Source organism: Chrysemys picta, chromosome 7 (assembly GCF_011386835.1).
Source record: "Chrysemys picta bellii isolate R12L10 chromosome 7, ASM1138683v2, whole genome shotgun sequence".
NCBI classification, from domain to species: Eukaryota; Metazoa; Chordata; order Testudines; family Emydidae; genus Chrysemys; species Chrysemys picta.
In genome coordinates, this window is record NC_088797.1 from 62,745,448 (window position 1) to 62,761,312 (window position 15,865).

General features: G+C 44.2%; 1 long non-coding RNA gene across 1 annotated transcript; it reads right to left on the bottom strand.

Moving 5' to 3' along the window:
* Nucleotides 1-2,029: 2,029 nt before the first annotated feature.
* Nucleotides 2,030-9,979, bottom strand: LOC135972699 (uncharacterized). The gene is made up of 2 exons (XR_010589179.1): nt 9,595-9,979; nt 2,030-5,137 (listed from the first exon to the last, which is right to left on the bottom strand). It is a non-coding gene; the product is annotated as an uncharacterized LOC135972699 (long non-coding RNA).
* Between the last annotated feature and the right edge of the window lie 5,886 nt (nt 9,980-15,865).

Here is a 15,865-nt window from a genome sequence, read left to right on the forward strand (position 1 = left end):
ATTGCTTTCATGGCGGGAGGGATGAGGCTATACCCAGAACCACCAGTGACAGTGTTTTTTGCCCCATCAAGCATTGGGATCTCAACCCAGAATTCCAATGAGCGGGGGAGACTGTGGGAACTATGGGGTAGCTATGGGATAGCTACCCACAGTGCAACGCTCTGGAAGTTGACGCTAGCCTCGGTACATGGACGCACACCACCAAATTAATGTGCTTAGTGTGGCCGCATGCACTCGACTTTATACAATTGGTTGCCAAAAATCGAATTCTGTAAATTCGGAGTAATCCCGTAGTGTAGACATACCCTTACTTTGTTCTATCTGTTACTACTTGGAACCACTTAAATCCTGCTTTCTGTATTTAATAAAATCACTTTTTACTTATTAATTAACCCAGAATATGTATTAATACCTGGGGGAGCAAACAGCATGCATATCTCTCTATCAGTGATATAGAAGGTGAACAATTCATGAGTTTACCCTGCATAAGCTTTATGCAGGGTAAAATGGATTTATTTGGGTTTAGACCCCATTGGGAGTTGGGCATCTGAGTGTTAAAGACAGGAACACTTCTGTTAGCTTCTTTCAGGTAAACCTGCAGCTTTGGGGCAATTAATTCAGACCCTGGGTCTTTGTTGGAGCAGATGGGAGTGTCTGGCTCAGCAAGACAGGGTGCTGGGATCCCGAGCTGGCAGGGAAGGCAGGGGTAGAAGTAGTCTTGGCACATCGGGTGGCAGCTCCCAAGGGGGGTTCTGTGATGCAACCCGTCACAGAGGTTTTGGAACAAATTGATAAACTAAACAGAAATAAGTCTCCAGGACCTGATGGTATTCACCCAAGAGTTCTGAAGGAACTCAAATGTGAAATTGCAGAACTACTAACTGTCATCTGTAACCTATCATTTAAATCTGCTTCTGTACCAAATGACTGGAGGATAGCTAATGTGACGCCAATTTTTAAAAAGGGCTCCAGATGTGACCCTGGCAACTACAGGCCGGTAAGCCTCACTTCAGTACCGGGCAAATCAGTTGAAACTATCATAAAGAACAAAATTGTCAGACACATAGATGAACATAATTTGTTGGGAAATAGTCAATGTGGTTTTTGTAAAGGGAAATCATGCCTCACCAATCTACTAGAATTCTTTGAGGGGGTCAACAAGCATGTGGACAAAGGAGATCCAGTGGATATACTGTATTTAGATTTTCAGAAAGCCTTTGACAAGGTCCCTCACCAAAGGCTCTTAAGCAAAATAAGCAGTCATGGGATAAGAGGGAAGGTTCTCTCATGGATTGGTAACTGATTAAAAGATAGGAAACAAAGGGTAGGAATAAATGGTCAGTTTTCAGAATGGAGAGAGGTAAATAACAGAGTTCCCCAGGGATCTGTACTGGGCCCAGTCCTATTTAACATATTCATAAATGATCTGGAAAAAGGGGTAAATAGTGAGGTGGCAAAATTTGCAGATGATACAAAACTACTCAAGGTAGTTAAGTCCCAGGCAGACTACGAAGAGCTACATAAGGATCTCACAAAACTAGGTGACTGGGCAACAAAATGGCAGATGAAATTTAATGTTGATAAATGCAAAGTAATGCATATTGGAAAACATAATCCTAACTATACATATACAATGATGGGGTCTAAATTAGCTGTTACCACTCAAGAAAGATCTTGGAGTCATTGTGGATAGTTCCCTAAAATTATCCACTCAAGGTGCAGTGGCAGTCAAAAAAGTGAACAGAATGTTGGGAATCATCAAGAAAGGGATAGATAATAAGACAGAAAATATCACGTTGCCTCTATATAAATCCATGGTATGCCCACACCTTGAATACTGCATGCAGATGTGGTCTCCACATCTCAAAAAAGACATATTGGAATTGGAAAAAGTTCAGAAAAGGGCAACAAAAATTATTAGGGGTATAGAATGGCTTCTGTATGAGGAGAGATAAGACTGGGACTTTTCAGCTTGGAAAAGAGGCAACTAAGGAAGTGTTGGAGAAAAACCCAATTCTCACTCTTTTGGTTGGGTGCAGCAAAGTCAGATACTTTATTTTCTCAAGCAATTGTGTAGAGGGAGAGAGTGCACTAGGACACAGGGTCTCCCCCTCCTAGGCAGGTCTCTCTACAGGTAAACAATTACAGCAAGCATTTATACCTTTTGTTACAGACAATAATGAGCAACAGCTGCATTTTGTTTATACATAGGTCATCCTGATAACTTATTTTTCTCACTTATTTAGACTCTAGTCTACATTCCATCTTATCTACACAAGGTCGCAACAACTTCTCACACAGTTCTTTCCCACTCGCCTCACACAATCCTCGCTTTTACAAATCTTGCATTATTAGGGTTACAGCTAGCCTGACTCTTGCTAACAAACTGTCATGCATTACAATCCCCTTCCTTTCAGTTCTTTCTCTGCTTCCATACCTCCCCCATTTTGTACTACTAGTACAACAAACATTCTTAAATCTCTATTTGCATTAAGTCTTGGATTTCAGATTCTACATCAGATGCTTCAACCTTAGGGGTTTTGATTGGATGTAATGACAATGCATGATTAGCATGAACATGAAAGGTATTACTATTAGTACGTCCTTTACAACAATAATAACATAATCCTAAACTAACTAATAGCAATACAAGCAATAACATTCCCATAGCAATAATATGATGGGGTTGTTGTACAGTTTTAGTTATAAAGCACAATACATCATACTTAGTACATAAAGTAGACACTCTATAAGCTGTATGAAAGGCATACTTTTCAACTTGATATATATTTTGAAGCATGTGAATTTGCCCTTGTATTTCAGAGATTCTCTGAACCTCTGGTAACAGTGAAAGCAAATTTTGAAATCGATCAGGTACTAAGCTGGTCCAATTAAAGGGTATCTGGAACCTAAGGGCTACTTGCACAATTCTGTCTGCAGACCAGTAAATAATATGATTGCCTGCAGCGGTGGTGAGATTAAAATGTATATCTTGCAGTGTGGTGGCTTTAACACACCCTCATCCTAGAAGTACAGAAAGGCAGGGTCTGAGCACATGCATCACTGGGCAAGACGGCACAGCTCATCCAGCTTCCCTTCCCTTGAAGAGAAGCAGAACTTGAGGGATAGCTCAGTGGTTTGAGCATTGGCCTGCTAAACCCAGGGTTATGAGTTCAGCCCTTGAGGGGGCCACTTAGTGGATCTCAGGCAAAATCAGTACTTGGTCCTGCTAGTGAAGGCAGGGGGCTGGACTTGATGACCTTTCAAGGTCCCTTCCAGTTCTAGGAGATAGGATATCTCCATTAATTCTTTTTTAATTTTTTTAAAATTAGCTTGAAAATGTCTCGGTGAATTACCCAATCCCACATGCATCCTCCCCTTGGACCCGGCAGGATTTGGTATGTGGGAACCCACACCCTCAACCGGTCCATATGCTTGGAAGGAGCACTGTGAACATCCGCACATCCACCCAGAAAATCTCCAAATAAGTCTCCATGGCCACAGATCAGATGGTACTCCTGATGTGTCTGTAAGGGCAGTGAGCCAAGCCTGATGCTCAAGATCATTCTGAATAGCCATTAGCTGGTCATTCAGGAAATCCTGAATTTCTGAACATGCTAGATCCCACTGCAATGCCTTCCCAGCCTCAGTGATATTCAATACCATCTCTGTCAGCAACTTCTGGGTCATAGAACTAAGGGCGGAAATAACATGTAACTCACCAACTCCAGGCTGTACCTGGGTTAGCTGTGCCCCAGAACTAAGGCCAGTGGCCTTCTCTAGTTGCCCCAATTTCTCATCATGTTCTTGGCTTCTAAAAATATTCCAAACTGCTGCTGCACTATTGGCCCCATCCCACAGGGATCCGGTCAAGTCTCTCTTCTTTCTAGAGGAAATAACCCAAGCCCTCTGTTGTGCTAATCTAATGGCAGCTCCCTGTGAGCAATTTGGGTATGTAGAGGTGATCTGGAAACTGGATAAGGGCAATGTAAATTTAACAGTCCCTAATGTAGTATTAATCACAGTCCATCGATATCCTAATACATCTCTCTTTGGTGTAGTACTGTACCATATCTGTTGGTTAAACACCTTTATGTACTTCTGGGAGGCTTTAATATTAATGGCATAAGAGGAGGGGTATTGCAATAAGGTACAGGTAACATTATTAGTCACTGGAATAATTTCTATGCAGGTAAAATTTCCAGTGGCAGAACAAACTCTTTGGGTATTTGTTTGATTATTCACTAATTGGGTGACCAAATAACAATAAGGGCCTCTCTCATTTAACACAGTGCAAGTTCCAGGAACAGACATCATCTCCACTGATCCATTTGTTTTCCACTCAATTGTTCGCTGTACATGGGATATCATTGTCTGTATCTGGATGTGTTACAGGGGTAATAGTGTAATGGAGGAGATGGCAGGGGCAGTGGCAACAAGGTGCCTTTGGTACTTGTCATTTAAAATCCAATTAGGGAGGGCAATACATGCTGAAGGACTTACCCAAAACACAGGGTGCAGCCTGTAGAATAAACCCCAAAATCAAATCAATACCACATTCCCAAGCATGGGTCCCACAAGTTTCTTCCTGCCAGTGTATAATTCTTTGTTTCTTCACCAGGGTCAGTTCTTAATATCTTTTGTAGTCAGGAATCCCTGGACTTTGGTGGTTTCAATGGAGCGAGTGTTCCTTCTTCTCTTTTCCTGAAACAGTCGTGGTTCAGCATCATACGGGGAGAGGTTACTAGCACATCACCCCATAATGGTTTTGCTTCTTCTAGAAAAATCTAAAGGCACAGTAGGTCTATCAGTGGACAAGGGAGAGGTTACTAGCACTTCACCTTGTCTTTTTTTCTCCTGCTGTCCAGAAGGCACAGCAGAGCTAGAAAGAGAAATAGGCTTATCATCAGTCAGAGAATCCTCCTGAGGTGGAGGGGTCTTTTTTCAGTGAGAAGCATGGGTCCAGGTAGGCAGTCCTTGGCACTTCACAGCAGTGTTGGTGGTTAACAGGACTTGGAAAGGGCCCTTCCAGCATGGAGCCAAAGCAGTCTTTCATTGATGGACTTTATGTAGACTCAGTCTCCTGGTTTCAATAAATGGCAGGGCTGCTGGGGTCTTTGGGTAGCACTTCTTCTACCTGTGAGAAAAGACACCTAACACATTTCATTAATGCCTGGCAGTGTTTTGCAGATTTTACAGCTGCTTGGGCTCATTCAAGCCCCCCCTTTTCTTGGTTGTCAGCCAAGTCTTAGCTGTAAGCAGTGTCCTTGAATGGGGCCAGCGTCTTATCTTTGGACTGAGCTTGCTAGCTATTTTTTTCCCCCAGTTAACTCATTCTGTTCTTTTTCCTTCTCCCCTTCTTGGTTTCTTTTAACCTACAAAGGAAACTTCCACTCTTCACTCATACACCTTTTCCCAACAATGAACACATACACATTGCCATTATACAGTACTATGGGGAAAAAGAACTAGGTAGTCTTAATGACAACCAGAGTAACACCGAAGGCCCAAATTCAGGCCCTCTGACAGAAGCTGACTACACAGACGGCCTTTACGTAAGGCACTACAGGCCAGAACCTGAACTAAACTGGGCTGTGCAATCCCCTGCCAAATACGGTCATGGGCCATGACCAGAGGAGGGAGGGGAAGGAAGCCATGCAAAAGGCCTTAGCAACATGATAACAACTGGTTGATGGAAAAACATGGTAACTGCTAATTGATGAAATATAGTAACGGCTTATATGAAGAAATTGCTTCTAGTAAAGGTCAGCTACCTGCCATCAGCCAATCATATATCATCTTTGGGCGTCCTGTAAATCCCCCCCGGAGAACAATATGTACCCTGACGAAAAACAACACCCCAACTGGTGCCAAGTACCACCCATGTCAAAACCACCAAGAAACCCCCCACCCAATAGGCACCCAATTCTCGTAAGTAATGAGGAAGCTACCGGGAAAAAGGAACAGACTCCTACTCTTATTTTCGCATAAATGACGTATTATTTGTAATATGCTTGCGGTTTGACGGAATAAAGCAGCCCGCGAGCTGCTGCTGGGTATGACAGTTTTCGGACTGTCATCCCAACACGTTGGTATGTATTGCAATAAACTAGCCTCAGGCTTGAGCCTGTGAACTAAAATCAATGCGTGGGTGACTTTTTCCATGACAGTACTTTAGTCTTATTATTCAATGTATGCCATATACACCCTTCCAGTAAAATAACTTATATACAGAGCTTTGGAGCAACAAGCCAGGACAAGCACACCCACTTTTGAGGAGTCCACTCGGTACAACCTCTGGTGTCCAATAGCTTCCCTCCCTCCCCAGCCCTCTGGCTAGAAATCTGAGGTAGCCAGAAGGATCCCATGGGCAATATGGGGAGTGGGTTAACCTTTCATGTCCTTGCTTCCAAAGACTGTTGGTATGCAAATTTTAACAACAATTTTTTCAATTAAAAGAGCTGGCCAATAAAGTTTCTTTTTCTTACTTAAGCAAATGTATTAGACTTTAGTATATCATGATTTATCCAAACCCTTTGTATTCCAAGTTGAATAAAACAAGTATCTGCTTTTTTTATTTAATCCTTCTATTTAATTTTGAACTAGACTGCCCTATGAAAATATTAAACACAACAATTCTGGCCACGAGACAAACACCACAAAACAGGACATAGAACACAGAACATAATTCCTATTTTGCCAGTAAATGCATGGTACGCTGAATGTTGTTCAGCTGGCATCAGTTTTCTCTGATTATCTGAAAGACAAAAAACAGAGGTCTACCCCTTCTGGGCAGTCAGTCATTGCTTAAAATATTTCCTTTATATACAAATACTCCTGTTGATTTTCAGGCAAAACAGAGGAATTACCCCATATTTGCTTGTATTTGTTTCATAGGCAGCCCAGGTTTTAGTGGCTTCTACCCTTATCAGTTAGATAATTTGCATTAATACAGATGCTTTCTGGCTTGCTTCTGGATCCAAAGCTATCCACAGCTGTCAAGGTTTCTTCCCCACTCTGAACTTTAGGGTACAGATGTGGGGGCCTGCATGAAAACTTCTAAGCTTAACTACCAGCTTAGATCTGGTTTTGCTGCCACCACTCCCAAGTGCTAATTCCCTTCCCTGGGTAGCTTTGAGAGACTTCTTCACCAATTTCCTGGTGAACACCGATCCAAACCCTTGGATCTTAACACAAGGAGAATTTAACCATCCCCCCTCCTTTCCCCCACAAGTTCCTGGTGAGTCCAGATCCAACCCCTTGGATCTTAAAACAAGGAAAAATCAATCAGGTTCTTAAAAAGAAGGCTTTTAATTAAAGAAAAGGTAAAAATCATCTCTGTAAAATCAGGATGGAAAATAACTTTACAGGGTAATCAGTTTCAAAGAGTCCAGAGGAACCCCCTCTAGCCTTAAGTTCAAAGCTACAGCAAACAGAGATAAACACTCTAGCAAAAGGAACATTTACAAGTTGAGAAAACAAAGATAAAACTAACACGCCTTGCCTGGCTGTTACTTACAAGTTTGAAATATGAGAGACTTGTTCAGAAAGATTTGGAGAGTATGGATTGATGTCTGGTCCCTCTTAGTCCCAAGAGCGAACAAACTCCCAAACAAAGAGCACAAACACAAGCCTTCCCCCCACCAAGTTTTGAAAGTATCTTGTCCCCTTATTGGTCCTTTGGGTCAGGTGTCAGCCAGGTTATCTGAGCTTCTTAACCCTTTACAAGATAAAAGGATTTTGGAGTCTCTGGCCAGGAGGGATTTTATAGTATTGTACACAGGAGGGCTGTTACCCTTCCCTTTATAGTTATAACAACAGCTTAAAGATTCTTACTTAAAAAGGGACACAATTAACTTTCCCAGACTTTTGATTGCCTTTTACTTCTAACTCCTGCTTTCAAACACACAGTGATCTGAAAGAAAACACTACTTATAGTGCTCCTTAGAGCCTAATAGGATTTTAATTAAATAGCATGGCAAGGTTACATTTCTTTTACCCCTACTACAATATACACTGCACATGTTCTGTGGAAAATGCACATTTCCTCCATAATTCAACTTCCACAACACTAGTCATATTAATTTCTACACAAGGTGTAACTGTTTCTTTTGTGCTTACAAAATCTCCATGCACCCCTAGTAAAGTGACAACTCAACCACACAGAGCAAGGGGTACTGTCCTTCTCTCTCTTTACCAGATCTTTTATCTGCTATTTTGTTACCCAAAAACAAATTCAAATCTTTTATTCTCCTGGCTTTTACTACCCTGCTGCAGCCACAACTTTTGGTCTTTATTTAAAACATTTTAAATCTTGTAAAGGATTAAGTCACCTTAAGGATTAAATGCTAAATACCATATTAAACAACCCTAGTTTCCTGTGTCTGGCAAAAGTATTCTCGGTTTTGCAACTTTAAACAATACCAATTCATCTCAAACTTATAAAATACAGATTGTACACAGCAGGAGTGTTCTTCAGCAAATTCGACTAACTTATTCATAGTCAAATAATTCCACTTAAATAACCTCTTGCCTGGATTATTTACAGACATTCCTACCAAGTTTCACTGCTTGATTCCCTCTAGCAATTAGAGTTAACTTCTCACTCTCTTTTCTTAAATCATTTGCTTGTCTCCCAAAACGACACCCAATCAACTCAGATTTTACCATTCCAATGATTGTCCTGAGGATTTGAAATCCCCATGCTTATAATTACTTACTCCTTTCCTTCCACTATGCCCTCAAAGTTTCCAACCTGTTTTCCAATCTCTCTATCTGTTGCCTGCATGCTTGGGCCCGATCCTGCTTTTCTCGCTGAACCGTCCCTTCCATGGGCACCGGCTTGTTCCACTACCAATTTAGCTAGGAGGGTGGGCTTCTCAACTAGCCCCCACCCTTCCTGGTCTCTTCCATTAAACATTCTTACTCACAAGGCTACCGAGTCCTCCCTCGTGAGGCTTTCCACCTGGGCAAAAACGCATGACCCATTGGCGTTTAACTATTTGATTTCCTCTTTTGGCAAACACACTGCTGTTACGGTGTATGCTGAGCACAAATGGTTAAATTTTGACAAGTCCCTGAAGGACCGGTACTTGCTTAGCTAGTGCTTCCTTTTCTGCCTGGAAGTCCTGTCTCAAGGCTTGCAACTTGCCCTGGGTGTAGGTTTGAGTTGTTGCCTGGTTCATGATCTATTAATTGCTCAATTCTAGTTACCAAGTACACAACTCTTCCCTTTTCTCCAACTTCTCTATTGCCCAGTCCTGCTACGACTGGGGGTAGATCCACCTGACACCCTTCCCGATCAACCGGCGTGGAGAGAGGAATGCTAAACCCCCCTCCGATTCTCAGACTTACTGCGGCTGAGAGTAGGCACACTTTTAATCATGCAATTCTCAACATATAACACCAACAATACCAAGCAAAGCAAACATAAAATAACAAGGGCAAAACAAATAGCTGGTGTGCATTATGACTGAATTTTAAAGCTTCATTAATAAAATAATAAACCAACAACAGAGAGTGTTGGAAACGCTCCCACATCACTCAGGGAAAAAAACATTAATGCCCCAAGCTCTAAGCCACTTTCATACTCACACACGAATGTCCAGACTGGCCACGTCTGTGTATAACGTCCAGAGAAGGGGGAGAGGTGGACGGGAGATTATCCTTTATACAGCTTGTCCAGAATCTCCAACTTGCTTCCACTCTTGGGAGGGCTGTTCTCTTACACCCTGGGGTCTCCTGAGGCGTCTTTTCAGAGATTCCAGTCCAGGCCGGCTGCCTGTGGCTTCTTCAGCATCCCAAAACCATGCCGGCTCCAGGGTCGCAAAGGCAGACTGTTGGATCTCACTGGACAGTTAAGCTTTGCAAATGTAACCTCAGTCCTGTAACTTGTATTGCTTTTGGTTTGCCTCTGTCTATATTTTTTCACAGCCATCTGGGGACGTAAACAGTTTTTCTTTGTATTTAGCATGGTCTGTGTTGATTTTTGACCTTGAACGCAGAGCAACTTTCTCTTTATCTCTGGACCAAGCTGAATTTCAAATTAACCCGTTCCTTTTCCTCAATAGACAAATTGCCCCCACTGTGTGTCAGAGGCTTTTTTGATGATTAAAAGCTCCTCTGAGATGTATGATCTTATCTAGATTGAAGGTACCTTCTAGTGGGCATTGTTTAGGTGGATTTTCACACGTGTAAAGATTCCAATTTCTAAATACCTGCAGGTTCTAGGACCATAATGTACATACATGTAATCTGCTGGGGTACCCTTAGGGGGTGAGGGGGAATGCTTAGACTGCCCCCCACCCATTTTCCAATCACACACACTGGGAGGATGCCCTGTCCGCGCTAGCGGCTCATAAACTAAGGGTCTCTCCTTACAGGGTACTCACACAGGAGAGGCTAACAAGGATGGCCACGACCCTTCTACACCTCCCTTCAGCAAAGAGCGTCAGCTAGTCTCAGAGAGACGGCGCCGCTCACTCTCGTTGCATCCAGTGAGATGATCAGACTATCAGCGGCTCACACAGAGAGGAAAGGGGGAGGGAAGATGAGTTCACACACTCCTAGACCCAGGTAGCTTCCTCACCGGACGATGCCAGGCCGAGCCAGCCCACCGTGGGTTGGATCTTCTACAGACCGTCTAGTTACCGGGCTTGCTTTAGAATATTTCTGGTCACGAGCTTTCGCTTCACAGAATACTCATAGACTCATAGACTCATAGACTTTAAGGTCAGAAGGGACCATTATGATCATCTGGTCTGACCCCCTGCATGCTGCAGGCCATAAAACCGTCCCTACCCCTTCCCTGGACTCTGCTGTTGAAGTCCCCAATCCTGTTTTTAGTGACTTCAATCGGCAGAGACCCTCCTGCTAGAGATCCCTGCCCCATGCTGCGGAGGAAGGCGAAAAACCTCCAGAGGCTCAGCCAATCTGCCCTGGAGGAAAATTCCTTCCCAACCCCAAATATGGCGATCAGTAAGACCCCGAGCATATAGGCAAGAGTCTCCAGCCTGACCCCTGTTAGCCATTATACTATTTACCTACCATTGCTTGGTTTTCCTTGACTACTATGTTTTACCATTAAACCATTCCCTCCATAAACTTATCTAACTTGATCTTAAAACCAGACAGGTCCGTCGCCCCCACCGTTTCCCTCGGAAGGCCGTTCCAATATTTCACCCCTCTGACGGTCAGAAACCTTCGTCTAATTTCAAGCCTGAACTTCCCCACGGCCAGTTTATATCCATTCGTTCTTGTATCCACATTAGTACTAAGCTGGAATAATTCTTCTCCCTCCCTTGTATTAATCCCTCTAATATATTTAAAGATAGCAATCATATCCCCCCTCAGCCTTCGCTTTGTCAGACTAAACAACCCAAGCTCCTCTAGTCTCCTTTCATACGACAGGTTTTCCATTCCTCTGATCATCCTAGTGGCCCTTCTCTGCACCCGTTCCAGTTTGAGTTCATCTTTTTTAAACATGGGAGACCAGAACTGCACACAGTACTCCAAATGAGGTCTCACCAGCGCCTTGTACAACGGAAGCAGGACCTCCTTATCCCTACTAGATATACCTCGCCTAATGCATCCCAAGACAGCATTGGCTTTTTTCACCGCCACGTCACATTGTCGACTCATAGTCATCCTGCGGTCTACAAGGACCCCTAGGTCCTTCTCCTCTTCCGTTACTTCTAACCAATGCGTCCCCATCTTGTAACTAAAATTGTTATTAGTCATCCCCAAATGCATCACCTTGCACTTTTCACTATTAAATTTCATCCTATTTCTGATACTCCAATTCACAAGCTCATTCAAGTCTCCCTGCAGGATATCCCTATCCTCCTCCGAATTTACAACGCCTCCCACCTTCGTATCATCCACAAACTTTATCAGCCCACTCCTGCAATCGGTTCCGAGGTCAGTTATAAATAGATTAAATAAAATGGGTCCCAAAACCGAACCTTGAGGCACTCCACTAGTAACCTCCCTCCAACCTGACAGTTCACCCTTTAATACGACCCGCTGCATTCTCCCCATTAACCAATTCCTTATCCACCTCTGGATTTTCATATCAATCCCCATGTTTTTCAGTTTAACCAATAATTCCTCTTGGGGTACAGTATCAAACGCTTTACTGAAATCCAGGTATATTAGGTCCACCGCATTTCCCTTATCTAATAAATCCGTTACTTTCTCAAAGAAGGAGATCAGATTCGTTTGGCACGATCTGCCCTTCGTAAAACCATGTTGTAATTTATCGCAATTGCCACTAACCTCCAGGTCCTCAACTAGTTTCTCTTTCAGAATTTTCTCTAACACCTTGCACACTACAGATGTTAAACTAACAGGCCTGTAGTTACCCGGATCACTTTTTTTCCCTTTCTTGAAAATAGGAACCACATTAGCTATTCTCCAGTCTAACGGGACCACCCCCGAGTTTACAGATTCATTAAATATTATCGCTAACGGGACTGCTATTTCCCGCGCCAATTCCTTCAATATTCTCGGATGAAGATCGTCCGGTCCTCCCGACTTAGCCTCATTAAGGTGTTCAAGTTTTGTTTCTACCTCGGATACGGTAATCCCCCATCCTGAATGCCCCTCTGTAGTGGTGCTAGTATCCCTAATACCTTCATTGGCCTCATTAAACACCGATGCAAAATATTCATTGAGATATTGCGCCATGCCTAGATTGTCTTTAATTTCCTCTCTGGCAATAGTCTTCAGCGGTCCCACTTCTTCTTTCTTTGCTTTCTTCCTATTTATGTGGCTGTAAAACCTCTTACTATTGCTTTTAATTCCCCTTGCTAGGTCCAACTCTACACGGCCTTTGGCCTTTCTCACTCTATCTCTACTTTCTCTGACTTCACTTAGGTACATTTCCTTACTGATCCCTCCCCTCTTCCACTCTTTGTACGCTTTCTGTTTTTTCCTAATCGCCCCTTTGAGTCGGTCGCTCATCCAGCTCGGTCTAAATCTTTTGCTTAGTAATCTTTTTCCCTTTTTTGGAATACAGGCCTCCGACAGCTCATGCATCTTTAACTTGAAGTAATCCCAGGCTTCTTCTGCCTTTAGATCCATTAATACGTTTGCCCAATCCACTTCCCTTACCAGTCCCCTTAATTTGTTAAAATTGGCCTTTTTAAAATTATAAACCCTAGTCTTTGACTTAATTCTGTTACTCCTTCCATGTATTTTAAACCGAATTAGCTCATGATCACTGGAGCCCAAATTGTCCCCTACTACCACTTCCTCAACGAGGTCCTCACTACTTACCAGAATCAAATCTAAAATGGCCTCCCCCCTCGTCGGTTCAGCTACCACTTGATGGAGGAATTGATCAGCAAGCACATCTAGGAACATCTGAGCCCTATTATTGCTACTAGCGTTTGTTCCCCAATCTATATCCGGGAAGTTAAAGTCCCCCATAATTACACAGTTTCTATTAGTAATTACTTCTCTAAACACATTAAATAGTTCCTTATCCATATCCTGGGTCGATCCCGGCGGTCTATAGCACACTCCAAGCACTATCCCCGGAGAGGCTCTAGTAGTCCTATTACCCAGTGTGAGTATTGCCCAGATGGACTCCGTGTTATCTAATCCATCAACTATTATTTCTTTACAGCTTATTTCACTATTGACATACAATGCCACCCCCCACCTTTACCTTTGTTCCGGTCTTTCCTAAACAGCACATACCCCTCCATACCTGTGTTCCAGTCGTGACTGCCATTCCACCACGTTTCTGTTATTTCTACGATATCTGGTTTCAGCTCTTGGACCAAGAGCTCCAATTCCTCCATTTTATTACCTAGGCTTCTGGCATTGGTGTATAAACACCCTAATGTATGTCGTTTAGCCTGTCTCCCATTAGTAGCACTATATGTTGCGGGCCTCCTTGTGTCCGTCCCCCCTGTCCTTCCTATGTCCAATCTCATCTCCCCGGCTATATCTCCTCTCATTTTACTCACCTTTTCCATACTGGAATCTGGCGTGGAGATTAACTGTGCATCTCCCAACCGTCTCCCCAAACTTCCTAGTTTAAAGCTCTTTTGATAAAATGAGCCAGCCTCCCTCCCAGAAGTCTATTTCCTTCCCTACTCAGGTGAAGCCCATCCCGCGAGAACAGGTGTCTGTCCCCGAAAGCCTCCCAGTGGCCATACATCCCAAAGCCTTCCTTATAGCACCACTCCCTTAGCCAACTATTTATTCTCACAATCCTATCAGCCCTTTGCTGCCCTTCCCTTGGAACGGGCAGAATCCCACTAAAGATAATCTGAGCCTCTATCTCCTTGAGCGTCTTCCCCAGCCTGGTATAATCTCCCTTGATTCTCTCTAACGAGAACCTAGCCGTGTCATTCGTTCCTACATGAAGGATTATCAAGGGGTTCTTACCTGCTCCTTTTAGGATCCTTTTCAACCGCAGGTTCACATCGCGTATCTTTGCGCCCGGTAGACAGCACACCCTTCTGTTCTCCGGGTCTGCCCTGGTCACAGGCCTGTCCAATCTCCTCAGTAAAGAGTCTCCAATTACATACACCTGCCGTTGCCTGGCAACAGTGCGATCTAGTAATCTAGTCTCTGATCCCTCTAGTCCTGACCTGTGCCTGTTCCTATCTTCCATTATGCTCCCCCTTATGCCTTCCTGAATACTCCCGGGGCCCAGAATTGGTGCTGTCTCCATCAACTCCTCCCCTCTTTCTCTTGGACTAGCTGCTCTTCTCTTCTTCCTCACCCTCCCACCTTCAGTCGCCACCTGCTGCCCCTCCACCTCGCTATCCAAACACTCGAACCTATTCCTGAGTTCTATTCCCCCCTCACTGGCCCTTCTTTTCCTTGGCCTACTTCTCACAGTCACATGCTTCCACCTCCCATGTTCTCCCCCCTCCATTCCCCTCTCACCGTCCTCTAACTCTGCCTCTACCTGCACCACAGGGCATTCTCCTTCAGCCCCCCCCTTGCCTGTCCTCCATCAGCTGCTCAAACCCCCGCCTAAACTCCACCAGGGTATCTACCTGCATCTGCAGCCCCTTAATCTTTTCCTCCAATAACACTATCAGGCGACACTTCATACACACATACCTGTGTTCCAGCTCCCCTGCTAGGACCATATACATACCACAGCTTCCACATGCAGCCATCTGCATTCTGTCTGCTGCTGCTGCTTGGCTCATGGCTGCTGAAATCTTTGCCCACAGCACCTGTGGACTCAGAGCACACACCACGCCGCGCCCTCCTGCCTCTCCCCTTTACCTCCCTCTCAAACTCCCCTGTTAGCCGCCCTGTTTGCTGCCTCCAGTGCCGCTGCTCGCAGCTGTGCCGCTGCCTGGCTGGGCGGCCGCTTTTATGGGCCCCCTAATCAGCCAAGCCCCGCCTCCTACTCTGGGCATCTTCTTTCATTCACACTGGTGTACACACACACACACCAAGGCCTCTATTTCTAAATACCATGATGCATCTATACCTTATGTCCAGACTCAATACACTATGAGGCAGTAACAACCCCTCTTGAGGCGGTAAAAACCCCTCAGCACCGGTGCATACCTAATGCATTTCCCTTATGCATTAACTTTATTGGGGGCAGCAAAACAGTTCCCCAGCACCGTTCTGAATCTGATCCTGCTGCACAGTCAATACGTTCGGATGGCGTAAGCCCAACAGGGACAGACGGCCCCACGGACAGTCCTCCTCCAATACCCCAATAGAGATTTCAAAAGGTCTCCTACCTCTACTGTGGAGCCATGGGGTTCGAAGGGGAACCATCCACAGCAGTTGCCGCTATCTCAGCGGGCAATGCCGTCCGGGACGAGCCCCCAAATTGTCGGAGAAAAACCCAATTCTCACTCTTTTGGTTGGGTGC